Source organism: Micropterus salmoides, unplaced genomic scaffold, assembly GCF_014851395.1.
Source record: "Micropterus salmoides isolate LMB-PRFRI ecotype aquatic unplaced genomic scaffold, ASM1485139v1 Ms_hic_scaffold_3, whole genome shotgun sequence".
In the NCBI taxonomy this organism is placed as follows: Eukaryota; Metazoa; Chordata; class Actinopteri; order Centrarchiformes; family Centrarchidae; genus Micropterus; species Micropterus salmoides.
In genome coordinates this window covers 20887972-20902380 of record NW_024042261.1, presented here as the reverse complement: position 1 = coordinate 20902380, position 14409 = coordinate 20887972, and the positions used below count along the sequence as shown (strand labels likewise).

Genomic DNA, 14409 nt, shown 5'->3' with positions numbered 1-14409 from the left:
GCCATTTTAAATGAGTTTGTTCTGGGTGCTGGAGTTGGTGCAGTTGTCTTAATCCTTAAGAGATTACTAATATTTCTGTGTGGGATGTGCACATTTCGGTTTACTGGTCTATGCGTGATGATGACAGGAATAGAAGTCTTTGGAATAGCGCTGGGAGCAGACGGCTTTACATGCCAGCAGGTGGAGACAGTTGTTTGTGGCAGTGAGGCAGTGATCTGTTCAGTGAGCGGTGGTGCGTCCAGGTGTGCTGCATGAATGATTAGTCATTCACGTAAGTCATGTGTGGACTGCACCACATGCTGTATGTGCGCAGCTAACATTTCTGAGTCCCGTTTGTTTGGGTGAAGTCCATCTGTCTTAAAAAGAGACATTCTTTCCATTCGGAGTCGAGCAGGATGAAAGCCTGGGAAGGCTAGAGGGGTCCCAAAACACGGTGTCCTGGATGTTAGCGGTTGCGCTAAGAGAAACAATCTGTTTGGCTTGTACTGAAGCCACATCCATAAAGCCAGTCAGCAGGGAATCTTTCTCTTTGAGTTCCTCTGAAAGTCGTCGGATGTCTTCCATAAGGTCAGCAATCTTCTTGTTCGCTTTCTTAAGGAGTGAGCAGTCCTCATGGGGCAGAGTTATCTCGGCTAGCATAGTCACCGGAGCTTTGTTGCGATCAGTAGCGTTGATCGCGTTTTTACGGTCATCTAGTTTAAAATCCATGTCGAATGACTAAAATCCTTAACCCACGTAAAACTTAAATAAAGTTAAGTTAAATAAAAAGGATATAAAAAAATGTAACGAAAAAGAGTGGATTAAAACTGGATAAGAGTCCGGTTTAAGACGGAGCTTCCGATAGATGGCTACAGACGCCAACGCATGCGCAGAGTGCAGATTACGTCAGCAATTACGAAAAAATGATAATGTATCTATTTCCTCTAATTGGTGAAACACAATTATTTCTGACATCACTTGACAAGTTAGTGACATGTGCTTACTTTAGTAACTGTAATTGCTGCAAAATTTTATGTTGTGAAAACCGCTGACATGAAAACTGCAATAGTGTTGTGCTCAATTGCCCGGGTAAAGTAAAATGCCGTTGGGCAAGTGGTAAAAAGAATTAAACTCATTGCTTAGGTGTGATTCATTATCACAATGCAGAATCTCCTCCGTTCTCTGTGTCAGTGCTGAGCGCACACACACACACACACACACACAGTGAAGTTAGGGCACAGTAGATTAGAGAGGCCGCAGTGCAGATTACTCCAGTTGATGTTACAGTAAGTATATGCAATAAAACCACGAGAAAAAAACCAATACTTTATCATCTAACATCTAAACATGTAGAAAAAAAATCTACAATGTAGAAAGCGATATTTTAATCTACTCTGTCCACAGTCTCTCATTTGCTATGTTTTACACAAGCACAGTGTGCTAGCTCAGCTAATGGCGAATTGTTACAAACAAACAAAAAACAAAGCTGTCTGTATGTAGTCTAGTTGTTTAGCTTAGTTTCCCACACCTTAAAATTTGGCAAAATCTTGTAAACTCCTCTGTGTAGTTATATTTGAAATATGAAAGTCTAATTATTTTTAAAATAATATCTTTTTTAAAGACAATTATTTGGTAATAAAAAAAGAACAGACAAAAATATTGATAAAGAACCAAACTGGTGCCAATAAGAGTAGGTGTATGTATTTTTGTTGCTTCACATCACACTGTCCTCGTTCTAAATAATTTATTTTATTACTTAAAATGATTAAAATGACAATTCACTTTAGTCTTGTTATTTGATATCTGCTAATAAATAAATTTGTATAGGGTAACATAAAAACTGACTTGGGGCAAGTGAGTCAGAAATATACTTGAAAAAAGGCTAGTGTTGAACCATGAAGTTAGATTCTTACTATATGATGAACAAGACCCTGGACCCCCATGACACTTTTCTATGTGGCCAATAGGAGCTGAGGATTAAACAACCTACTGATTGACTCACTCTACCACTTACACTACACTAGGTTTTTTTTTTTTTAACTACTACACTCACCCACTATTGACAACTAAGATTTCTTCCTCTTTTTTCCCCTCCAATCCCCCCATCTCTCTTTCTCTGTCTGTCTTTTTGTCTCTCACCTCCTCTCATTTTACTGGTGTGTGTGTGCGCACGTGTGTGGAGTTCCTGATGAGGTTAAGCACATGATTAATGGGTCTATCTAACAGCGTTTACACTGCACTCATCTCCACTTAACTACACACTGGAGCACACACATACACACACTCAACAATGCACACATAAACACACAGCAGCCTCTCCTGCACCTCGTCACCCAGGGTAACCGTATGTAAATGATATGCAGATGAAAGGAAGTCAATTAGGAGACCAGAGAGCAATAACTTTGCAGAACTCCATTAGTGAAGCGCTGATCAGCTGACAGACTGACTGTATCTTTTTTCCCCTCCCTTTCTTTTTATCCTATATCTACACGTATCGGTTTGTGTGTGCAGAAATCCATTAGTGGAGCACTGATAAGCTTGTGGACAGGCTGTGCTTTGCAACTAACAGGCAGTTTTTGCATGAGCATTATCTTGCAGAAGTTTTCATAATTCTTCAAATATCATGTGTATAAAATGCATAAATGCATAAAAAAATGACAAAAGGTTTCCCAGATTTTAGAGAAAATAATTATGTCAGGACATGATTACTAGTCTCTAATAACCTGGTTTTGGTTAACTTTTGTGTACGTAGATGGCTTTTAGGATGAGTTATTTAAAAGCCACTATGCACTGAATTTGTAAAATTTTAAATTTAGAGTCACCTAGTGGTAGAATCAAAAACACACAGCGGCAGGAAGTAATGCATGTTGCATTTTGGGCCGGAGCAGAATGTTTCTGTGGGTGCAGTTTCTCATTGTTATACATGTTATCACAAGACAAAGATTTTATTACATTACATTACACTTTGTTATATTAAAATAATTAAAATTGTACTTATTGTGGATTTGTTTCCTTAAATATTTGGTTACTTGTTTTGATATGTGTTAAATACCTTGAGACCTCAGAGTCTATAGGAAGTAAAAGTAATATTCAGATTTTTGTCAAATGCAATACAGGTGCTGGTCATATAATTAGAATATCATCATCGTCTACCAGGAAGAGCACTTCATGCTTCCTTGCTGCTGACCAACTTTATGGAGATGTAGATTTCATTTTCCAACAGGACTTGGCACCTGCACACAGTGCCAAAGCTACCAGTACCTGGTTTAAGGACCATGGTATCCCTGTTCTTAATTGGCCAGCAAACTCGCCTGACCTTAACCCTATAGAAAATCTATGGGGTATTGTGAAGAGGAAGATGCGATACGCCAGACCCAACAATGCAGAAGAGTTGAAGGCCACTATCAGAGCAACCTGGGCTCTCATAACACCTGAGCAGTGCCACAGACTGATCGACTCCATGCCATGCCGCATTGCTGCAGTAATTCAGGCAAAAGGAGCCCCAACTAAGTATTGAGTGCTGTACATGCTCATACTTTTTATGTTCATACTTTTCAGTTGGCCAACATTTCTAAAAAGTCCTTTTTTTGTATTGGTCTTAAGTAATATTCAAATTTTCAGAGATTTGGGGATTTTCATTAGTTGTCAGTTTTAATCATCACAATTAAATGAAATAAACATTTGAAATATATCAGTCTGTGTGTAATGAATGAATATAATATCCAAGTTTCACTTTTTGAATGGAATTACTGAAATAAATCAACTTTTTGATGATATTCTAATTATATGACCAGCACTTGTATAAATTCATGCTTTGTCAAGTCTGTCAGCAAGTCAGCAGGACAACAACTTCTAAAATGTTTGTTTTCGGATTGGGGTTTGGATCAATCAAGACTATGCTATGCTAAATTGGTCACAGTAAAGTACAACGATAGCTGGAATAAAGTTACAGACACATGTTTTCTGAACTCACCAGGTAGTTCAACCTCCTTGCTTTCTTTTCTCCAAGTAATGTCCAGCATCCCCGCCATCCCAGACCCACTCCTGGACCTACAGGTCTGTAGATGATGCAGTAAACATAGCCCTTCATGTCATCCTCCAGCACCTGGACTCCCCAGGAACATACGCCAGGATCCTGTGTGTGGATTTCAGCTCTGCTTTCAACACCATCATCCTGGCCCTGCTGCAGGACAAGCTCTCCCAGCTGCAGGTGGATCACAGACTTCCTGACGGACAGGAAGCAGCACGTGAAGCTGGGAAAACATGTCTCTGATTCCAGGACCATCAGCACCGGTTCCCCTCAAGGCTGGATTGTTTCCCCCCCTTCTCTTCTCCCTTTATACCAACAGTTGCACCTCCAGTCACCAGTCCGTCAAGCTCCTGAAGTTTGCGGATGACACCACCCTCATTGGGGATGAGTCTGCCTACAGGTGGCAGCTGCCCCACTGACACTCCCCCCTTTCAAATAATATAAATGTCTATGCACATGTAAATACTAGTTCATTTCATATCATGCACAAACCTCGCACATTGAACATATTTGTTGTTAATTGTTAATCTTTGTTGTTGTATTTTTATATTGTCAATTTATATATTTCGTTGCAATATGTCTGCACAACACAAACCCAGAAAAATCCACGTGTATTAAATTTCTCTATTCTTTGTAATATTCCATATTTCTACATTTCTACATTTATTTATGTCAGTTGAATGTTTGTTAATGTGTAGCACCTTATCACCAAAGCAAATTCCTCGGATGTGTAAAATACTGGCAGGATAGCTCCTTCTGATTCTGAGTTACAAATTAGGACTTTGCAGGTGTCATAGTATAAATGCAACAGGGTCATTAATCAATAGTTAACACTCCCTTGACTTGAACCTATTTTCTGCAATGAGATCAGGTAGTATATATATACTCATATGTGCATTTCCCCCTTTGCCATGGTGCCTGACACCTACTAACAGCAGTAAGTAGTTTTACCCAAGTCTGTAGCAAGCAGTAGGCTATAAGGTACAGTGGGTACGGAAAGTATTCAGACCCCTTTAAATTTTTCACTCTTTGTTTCATTGCAGCCATTTTCCAAAAATCAAAAAAGTTCATTTTATTTCTCAGTAATGTACACTCAGCACCCCATCTTGACAGAAAAAAACAGAAATGTAGAAATTTTTGCAAATTTATTAAAAAAGAAAAACTGAAATATCACATGGTCATAAGTATTCAGACCCTTTGCCGTGACACTCATATTTAACTCAGGTGCTGTCTATTTCTTCTGATCATCCTTGAGATGGTTCTACACCTTCATTTGAGTCCAGCTGTGTTTGATTATACTGATTGGACTTGATTAGGAAAGCCACACACCTGTCTATATAAGACCTTACAGCTCACAGTGCATGTCAGAGCAAATGAGAATCATGAGGTCAAAGGAACTGCCTGAAGAGCTCAGAGACAGAATTGTGGCAAGGCACAGATCTGGCCAAGGTTACAAAAAAATTTCTGCTGCACTTAAGGTTCCTAAGAGCACAGTGGCCTCCATAATCCTCAAATGGAAGACGTTTGGGACGACCAGAACCCTTCCTAGAGCTGGCCGTCCGGCCAAACTGAGCTATCGGGGGAGAAGAGCCTTGGTGAGAGAGGTAAAGAAGAACCCAAAGGTCACTGTGGCTGAGCTCCAGAGATGCAGTCGGGAGATGGGAGAAAGTTGTAGTAAGTCAACCATCACTGCAGCAATCCACCAGTCGGGGCTTTATGGCAGAGTGGCCGACGGAAGCCTCTCCTCAGTGCAAGACACATGAAAGCCTGCATGGAGTTTGCTAAAAAACACCTGAAGGACTCTTAGATGGTGATAAATAAGATCCTCTGCTCTGATGAGACCAAGATAGAACTTTTTGGCCTTAATTCTAAGCGGTATGTGTAGAGAAAACCAGGCACTGCTCATCACCTGTCCAATACAGTCTCAACAGTGAAGCATGGTGGTGGCAGCATCATGCTGTGGGGGTGTTCTTCAGCTGCAGGGACAGGACGACTGGTTGCAATCGAGGGAAAGATGAATGCGGCCAAGTACAGGGATATCCTGGACGAAAACCTTTTCCAGAGTGCTCTGGACCTCAGACTGGGCCGAAGGTTTACCTTCCAACAAGACAATGACCCTAAGCACACCGCTAAAATAACGAAGGAGTGGCTTCACAACAACTCCGTGGCTGTTCTTGAATGGCCCAGCCAGAGCCCTGATTTAAACCCAATTGAGCATCTCTGGAGAGACCTGAAAATGGCTGTCCACCAGCGTTTACCATCCAACCTGACAGAACTGGAGAGGATCTGCAAGGAGGAATGGCAGAGGATACCCAAATCCAGATGTGAAAAACTTGTTGCATCTTTCCCAAAACGACTCATGGCTGTATTAGATCAAAAGGGTGCTTCTACTAAATACTGAGCAAAGGGTCTGAATACTTATGACCATGTGATATTTCAGTTTTTCTTTTTTAATAAATTTGCAAAAATTTCTACATTTCTGTTTTTTTTCTGTCAAGATGGGGTGCTGAGTGTACATTACTGAGAAATAAAATGAACTTTTTAGATTTTTGGAAAATGGCTGCAATGAAACAAAGAGTGGAAAATTTAAAGGGGTCTGAATACTTTCCGTACCCACTGTATATGGTGAAATATAAAAAAAAAAGATTCCACTGATTCAACAGAATGAATTTAGTCTTATTATCTTTGGTATTCGTGTCACATATCCCACATATGCAGTGATGCTGGGTAATACGTAAATGAATGCCCAATCTTAAGTTTCTATTTCATCATGTGACTAGACGACAAGACACCAGAAACCGGGTGTAATGCAAAATCTGACATGTAGACTAGCAGAGCACACGTGCAAACTAGCAGTCCTGCCATTCAAACATAAAAGTAGTTACAAGAAGAGACAGGAGAGAACAGAAGACACTGTCAAAGATTTCACTCAATGCAAGGCTAGTGGATTTGGTGTGGCTGCCTGCCACTGTTTAAAAGGCTGTTGTGATTTTGTGGACAGGTTGCCGCTGAGTAGGCCTACCTGTAATTGTAATTGTGTGGATGTGCATGTATATATTAAACTGTGTGTGCACCTTTGCTGGCCTGATTTCAGGACATGGTGTTGTGTTATGAGTAGGCCACTTTTCTGTCTTATTCACCATAATGTCCGGCTTCTCTGTCAAAGAGGAAAGTGGTTGTCACGATTCGGGAGGTTATTGTACTGAAATAGCCGAAAAAGTCTGCCTCATTTCTGCACAGTGGACACCTCCTTATAACTTTCTCTTTGACTTCTGTACTTTGCAAATACAAACGTCTAGGTGACACAGTCTGACTCTAAGATCCATCACATGATTATACTTTAGATTGCTGCATACAGGTGCATGCAACACAGCTGCAGCAGCAGCAGCTTGTTTTAAAAAGTAGTGTTGTAATTGTATACAGTCAATTTCATTATGATGAAGACCTTCAAGAAACTGGCACCTGCCTCTTAAGTTTGTATAAGCAAGGCACCACTGAACGGAAGAAGACCAGGTCAGCCAAGCCTGAGTCAGTCAGAATGCTAACATAGTTAAATATAATATATCAAAAACTACAATGCAGTCCCATAAAATAGAGCAGTGTACGTGTGTGCATATAAATCAAGTCCCTCAGCTTCAACTCTGAGTTGGCCTATCCCTGGCTCAGCTTGCCCTGTGCTGGACCCTGACTCTGCCTGTTGTACAGCTACATATGTATGAGAGGAACATCAGTAATAAATATGACTAACAATAATCCATTTTCTAATTCTATCTATGGGTGTTAGCCTACCAAGCCCTGCACAGGCGCCTGTACCTGTCACTGTTTCTGGTTCCGTTCTTCTCCGCCCCCTGCTTCTCTATCTCACATGAAATGGACTGGCCGTTCGGGATTGTTCCCAAAATTCCCAATGGCCAATCCGCCCCTGAATATAGGGTTCTCATCTAGACAGCAGTGCGCGTGTGTGCGCGTGTGCTTTATAACGGTTTAGCCCAAGGGCCCATCATAACAGGCTACATTGGGGTACGTTGTTACTACCTTACGCCACTGGCTCAGTGTGTTTTCCACCGGTGTTTTTGTGGCCGTGCCTGAGTAGCCACTAGGCTGACCCAGATAGGTTATGGAAGTAAAGGCTGGACTACAATCGAGCTGTTTTCAGGAAGGTCAGGAGCAGTTTTTTTCTGTGGGAGTGGGAACTCTCTTTGGGCTGGACTTTGGGCTTTTTCACTGCAAACCTTTTACATGCACAAAAAAAGATATAACACAATAAGGGAAGCCAAATAACATATAGATGGACGTATATTTTTTTCACACAGTAAGCCTCTGGACACAGTTAATTCACAATTAGCTTTTAATATATGTAGAAATATTTGAGAGCTGTTAGGATGAGCAATATTTCATTATGCTACACATAAGAGAGCCCCTACAGTAAGTGTTAACTCTGAAATCTATCGTTTTCAGTAGAGCTTTTCATTTGTCTAAAATATATATTGATTTTTCACATTTCACCTTCACTCAAATTGATTAAACTCCCTTTCTCCCTATCCCTTTCTTGCAAATACCAGTTTAACCCCTGTGGGCGTGCCATGCACTATAAAATGCAATAAACCCAACGCTGACTTTATGTAACCCAGTAGAGTAATTCTTGCCGTTTTATTTTTAATAAATGCAGCAATCTATATAGCCCAAATTTAATGGTAAATTCACAATAACCACAGCAGAATTCAAACAAGAAAGTAAAACATTGTCATATACTTTCTAATCCAGCTAACTCCAGTTCAACTCATACAGCTAGCTAAATCCCTTTGGTGGTACACAACAGACAGTTAGCCTATGTAATGAAATTTTAATATATATATATACACACACACACACACACACACACTATACTAACTATAGAACACACAAGTAATTTAGTGCCAATAATGTAATATTTTACTGTATGTTACTGTAATGTTTCTTGGAAGGCCTGGGCATGGTAAGAAAACACCAGAGCAGAAACATGAAACACTTTAACACGAGGTATCTTCAAGCCTCCGCACAGCCCAAGTCAAACTACAGATAACTTTGTGCACGCCTTTTGACTTCCCTTTTAAAGTTGGGCAGTCGACTTTAGTCTCCAACTCTAAATATCCCAGCCCTTTATCCGTATCGGTCTGACCTCTTTTTCTCAGACCTATTCTCTTTTCCTACATTCAAATCTCACTGCAACAAATGTGTACAATCCATTTTATGAGGTGCAAGGAACATAAACGCACAATTTCCAGCCCCTGTGCACAGTGTCCTGTCCCTTTCAAACTTCTAACCTTTTTCTAAAAACATCTCTTCTTAAATCATGCATGACTGTACCTTCACCAGTCAGTTGGTGAAAATGGGTTGAGGGATTGAAGCACACCTTTGTCTGCTCTATTTTTCTTTACTCTCTTTCATCTTTCATCCTGTCCTCTCTCAGTGTCTAGTAATGAAGTTAACCAAAGTGCTACCTTCCTTCACACTCTTTTGTTCCACCTGTGTACGTTCCATTTGGTGTGCGCTTCCTCTTTTCCTCTTTCTATCTTGTATCTTTGTCTACTCATGCAGCAACAAACATCAAACCTGTTCCGGTCTCTGGTCCTTTCTTCCTCTGTCTCTTTCACTCTCCCTCTTTACTTTCCATCAATCCCATCTCCTTCTCTTTCCCCGTCTGTCACTCCTTCTCATCATTTACTTTCCTCTGCATCTGTCTGACCAGTCGTGCGGTTAACAACAAAGGCAAGCAGGTAGTTGCTGCACACCAGGTTGATTCATATGGTACACCGAGTCTCTGACTTGCCCCAGCTAAGCACATATACACGCAGACACAACCAACACTCAAACTCACTTTCATCTCTAATTCACAGGAAGACAAGAACAGGGAGCATGGATCATAGATCCCTCACATCAGGACACAGGCTCCTTTTAGTCCTTTCATCATGTAGCACAGCCACTGGACCAGGACTGCAATTAACTATTATTTTAATAGTCTGTCCATAATTTTCTTGATTAATTGATTAGCTTTTTGGTCCATAAAATGTCAGAAAATAGTGGAAAGTGTGATCAGTGTTTCTCAAAGCACAAAAGGACGTTCCTTTTCTGCTTTTTTCAGATTAATCGATTATCAAAATAGTTTGGCAATTAATTTAATAGTTGATAACAGATTTAATAAATTTTTATTTCTATAGCACCAATTCATAACAGAAATTGTCTCATTGCACTTTTCATAAAGCAGGTCTAGACCATACTCTTAACATCATAAGTGTTATTTTTTTTAAGAACACACACTGAAGAAGCAATAGTCTAAGATGAACATTTTAAGGTAGTATTCACTGCAGGCGTACTGTACTGCAGCATTACATCATGCAGATGCTTATATATCTGTGATCAATCAGTGTACTTTGTAAGCCTTGCTATGTGGGCTTCTCTTTGTTGGGTTGTCGCATGCAGGTTTTAAGTTTGCTCCTATCTTTCCTTCAGGTATAAATCAATTATTTCTATATTTGTATTTCACAGGAAACAGAGCACAAACTGTACTTGAAAACATGTGTAGCCCAAATTCCTCAACACACCCACCCACCAGGACATTACATTGACTTACATTGATTTCCTTAACCCTAATCACTACTTGCCTAACCTTAACCCTTACCCTAGCATTAACTTAAACCTAATATTACCCTGCTCTTAAACCAAGTCTTCAACCTAAAATGTACTGATTTACGTTATAGGGACTTTTGTCCACAAAAGGAAGGCGATACCCCACAGTGTGACTGTGTGAACAGATGTCCCCACAACATGAGTAATTCAGGCTCACAACCATAAATGAGTTTAGATTTCCAATCAAGGTATAATTACAATGCAAGACACATGTAAATAAAGGAACATACACCCTCATGAACAAACATGGTTCCAACACATAAACACCAGCAGCCCTATTATAACACACATCAAACATGTAGACCAGAAGTTTTCAAAGTGGGAGGTGGACATCCCCAGGGAGCATTCAAACTGTTTCAGGAGAGGGTCAGTGAAAACTTATTACATTAGTTTTTAAAAGGAGATCACATAGAATAGCCTAAATGTGTGTAATTTGGTACAAAAAAATAAAGAGTGTGTTCAGAGAATTTTACCGTTTTTCCACACTTACCTTGAGGACAGACCTTTTTTAGTTATTTGGTGTTGTCTGAAGTAATGTCACACAGCAAGATTAGGCTATCTTGTCTCAATTGTTGAGAGTCTATGGGATCAAATAACACAATCATGATCCCATAGGCATCCAAGACTTGAGCAAAACTAACCAACTAAGGGGAGGTGAGGGGGTGCCTTTTTCCATGCTTTGTCTGAGGGAGTCCCACAGGCTCAGATGTAAACACATACCTCAAGGAAGTTGAAAGCAAAATGGTGCTCTTCCCCGCGTGCAGTCGTGTGGGCTGCAGAATGTGTTATCAGCATCAGAACAGTTTGAGTTCCAGATAATTGAAAGATGTTGAGGAATCTGTCTCACTCTGTCAAACAACGGCACGCACTCACATTTTTGGGAAACAGCTTCAATTACTTTTCCTTGCTCTCGCGTTTTTTTTTCAACTGTTTTTACTGTATCAGAAAAAAAAAAAAAGACTTCATTGCACTGCATATAAGTAAACAATTGTTTAATACTGTAAAAGGCTGGTGTTTGCCAAAAATACACTGATGAGATTCTGCAGGAGTTAATTGTGATGCAGGAAGTGCTGTCACACACTTAAGTACTTCTAGAATTATTATAATGCAAGTGATTTCCAGGACTTGTGAAAATGTGACAGTGATATTCAGCTTGTGTCATTTTATATGCTTCTTTTCATCTGCTGATATTTGTTGCCTCTATCCTTACTTCTGTCTCTTTCGTTTGCTTGTATCTCTTTCTCTCCTGGGTTTCACTTTCTACGTTTCAAATAAGTAAAAAAAGTTGGATTTTTGTCACTGTACCAGCTGCCTCTGAGCGGAAGCAGTTATGGTGAGAATAAATGGAGCAGCGACAGATTTACTTAAATCAGTGAGTATAACAATTTGACAACGGAATACTTCTACAAACATTGTGCATGCATTTGCAAATTGGCATTCCCTGAATCAAAGTGGCACAAAATTGAAATGTTTGTATTTCAGACTGATAGCAGAATTCTTTTTTTAAAGCAATAAGTCAGAAGAGGATATTTTTTACAGAGATGTTTGTAGGCTGTGCAGTGAGAAACCCTCTCAGTTAATCTAAAATTACTTTGGTACAGCCTCAAGTGGATTATTGCTTTTTATGGAACAAAGGTTACAAATTATAATGCAAAAAAGGTTTGTGTTCAATTCATCTTTTATTCTCTTAATCAATAAAAAATGAATTATATTCTTCCACCACTAAACCACCAGTTTTCTTACTACTTTCAAAATGTGAAAACACAACAGCTCATGCAGACTTGAAAAAGGACCATTTTCAGTTGTTTTTAGAAGTGACAAAATCTAAACTTGTCAAGATGATTTAACAGATTTCAGTCATGGGGACTTCCAACACTCAGGCCCGGGTTTGATGCGGTCAACTCTGGTTGGATTTTGACTCGACAAAGTGAAGGGCCAATGTCTTCAGACTCAAAGCTTTTCACTTTCAGAGTTCCAGATTTGCCCAACAAACAGACTTGCTTTGGTGGTTCAAATTGTCCTGTCAGTTTTCCAGTTGGCACCCATTTAGTTTAACAAAGCCTTTACTCTCGCTCCCCTCTGTCGTTCTCTCCATCTGTCCCTTCTCCTCTGGCCTTCTCAGTAACTGCTCCCTTTCTGTCTATTTCAATTTCCTCATTTCTTTTAGTCCCATTCCTTCCTTTGTGTTACTGTTTTTGCCTTGATTTTGCTAATCTTAAGGGTATTCATACAGTAAATTATATTCTCAGTGGAGCTCACAGGAATACAACTCACTCTACTGCTGCTACTACCTTGCTGCTAAAATAAAATACATGGGAAGAGACAGACTCAAATCCAGGTATTCATATTTGTGTGTCTGCATGTGCACATGTGTGACAGCAGAGAGCAGCTGGACAAAGGGATGGAAATGAATAATAAGTGGAAGACAGCTTTAGATTCCCCATGGAGAGATGAAAGAAGAGACGGATTTGGATAGGAAAGAGAAGGAAATGGAAGAATAGATGCATTTGTTGTGTCCATCCATCTTGCACCTTAAGATGCAAGCAGACAGTTGCTTAAAAAACACAGGAGCGCTGGATGATCAAAATGATTTAGGAGCTGTGAGAAAGTGAATGATAAAAAAAGGATGCAGGTACAGAGAATTGTGAGTTGGGACAATGTCACAAAATAGTGGATGAGACAAGTGTAAAAAAAAAAAAAAAAAAAAAAAAAAAAAAAAAGGTGAGACCAGGCGAAACAACAGACGTTATCTGCTTCAAGGCCCTCGACCATCATTTTAGGGCTTATATTAATTTTTTTTATTTTAATCTTGATGATTACAGCTCACAGCTCATGAAAGTCAATCTCAAAATATTGGAATATTAGAATAAAGAAATTATAATTATTCTGCTATGATGTGGACATAGTGGCTATCTTGGCAGATAGCTAACAGGTTCTTTAATTCCAGGAGACAGCAGGTAGGTTTGGGATGTTTACTGTTAGAAACACTGTGAAACTGAAATACAGAAAAAAATATAAAGGTCACAATTTTGCATATGAAGCTTGCTGTCACACTAACTACAATTAGCATGATGCTAACTTAATATGGAAAATGCCATTAACAAGCTAACGCGATTAACATCGCAATTGTTTTTTAATGTTTTCCACACAAATAAAATGCTGTTTCAAATAACCATTACAAGTGAGTCTCATAATGTCACACTCTGCCGGACAGCCATTCTTTGTGTTGCACTTTTTAGTTAGTATCTTCCTTATAGTATGTTGGGTTTTGGGGGTCTGTCTTGTCTGTCGTCTAGTGTTTGGTAACCCACTGAACCATACCTGCTCCGCTCTGTGTCCTGTGTTTGGGTCTTCCAACCTGCTCCACCCTGCCTTCACCACAAACCCGGGACAGAAAGCGGAGCAGGTATGGTTCAGTGGTTTTAATATAACAAAAAGCGAGCACACTTACCAACAGAGTGACTGATAGACTGAGTCCAAAAACAAGGGCTGTCCAACAGAAATACAAAATCCAATAACAGCAGGGAAACAGGGAGAGACGACAAGCGAGGCTGACGACACAAAACACACTGCTACACAGGGTGACAACATACAATGACCCGACAAAGACAAGACTGAAACACCAGGTATATAAACACACAGGGACTAACGAGCAGGGCGGGAGCAACACAGGTGAAAGACATGAGGCTAATGAGGCACAGGCAGGGAGAGAGAGCAGGGGAAAACAGAGGCAG

General features: G+C 39.9%; 1 long non-coding RNA gene across 1 annotated transcript; it reads right to left on the bottom strand.

Moving 5' to 3' along the window:
• Positions 1-13421: 13421 nt before the first annotated feature.
• Positions 13422-14157, bottom strand: LOC119882386. The gene is made up of 2 exons (XR_005440501.1): positions 14127-14157; positions 13422-13670 (listed from the first exon to the last, which is right to left on the bottom strand). It is a non-coding gene; the product is annotated as an uncharacterized LOC119882386 (long non-coding RNA).
• Positions 14158-14409: the final 252 nt, after the last annotated feature.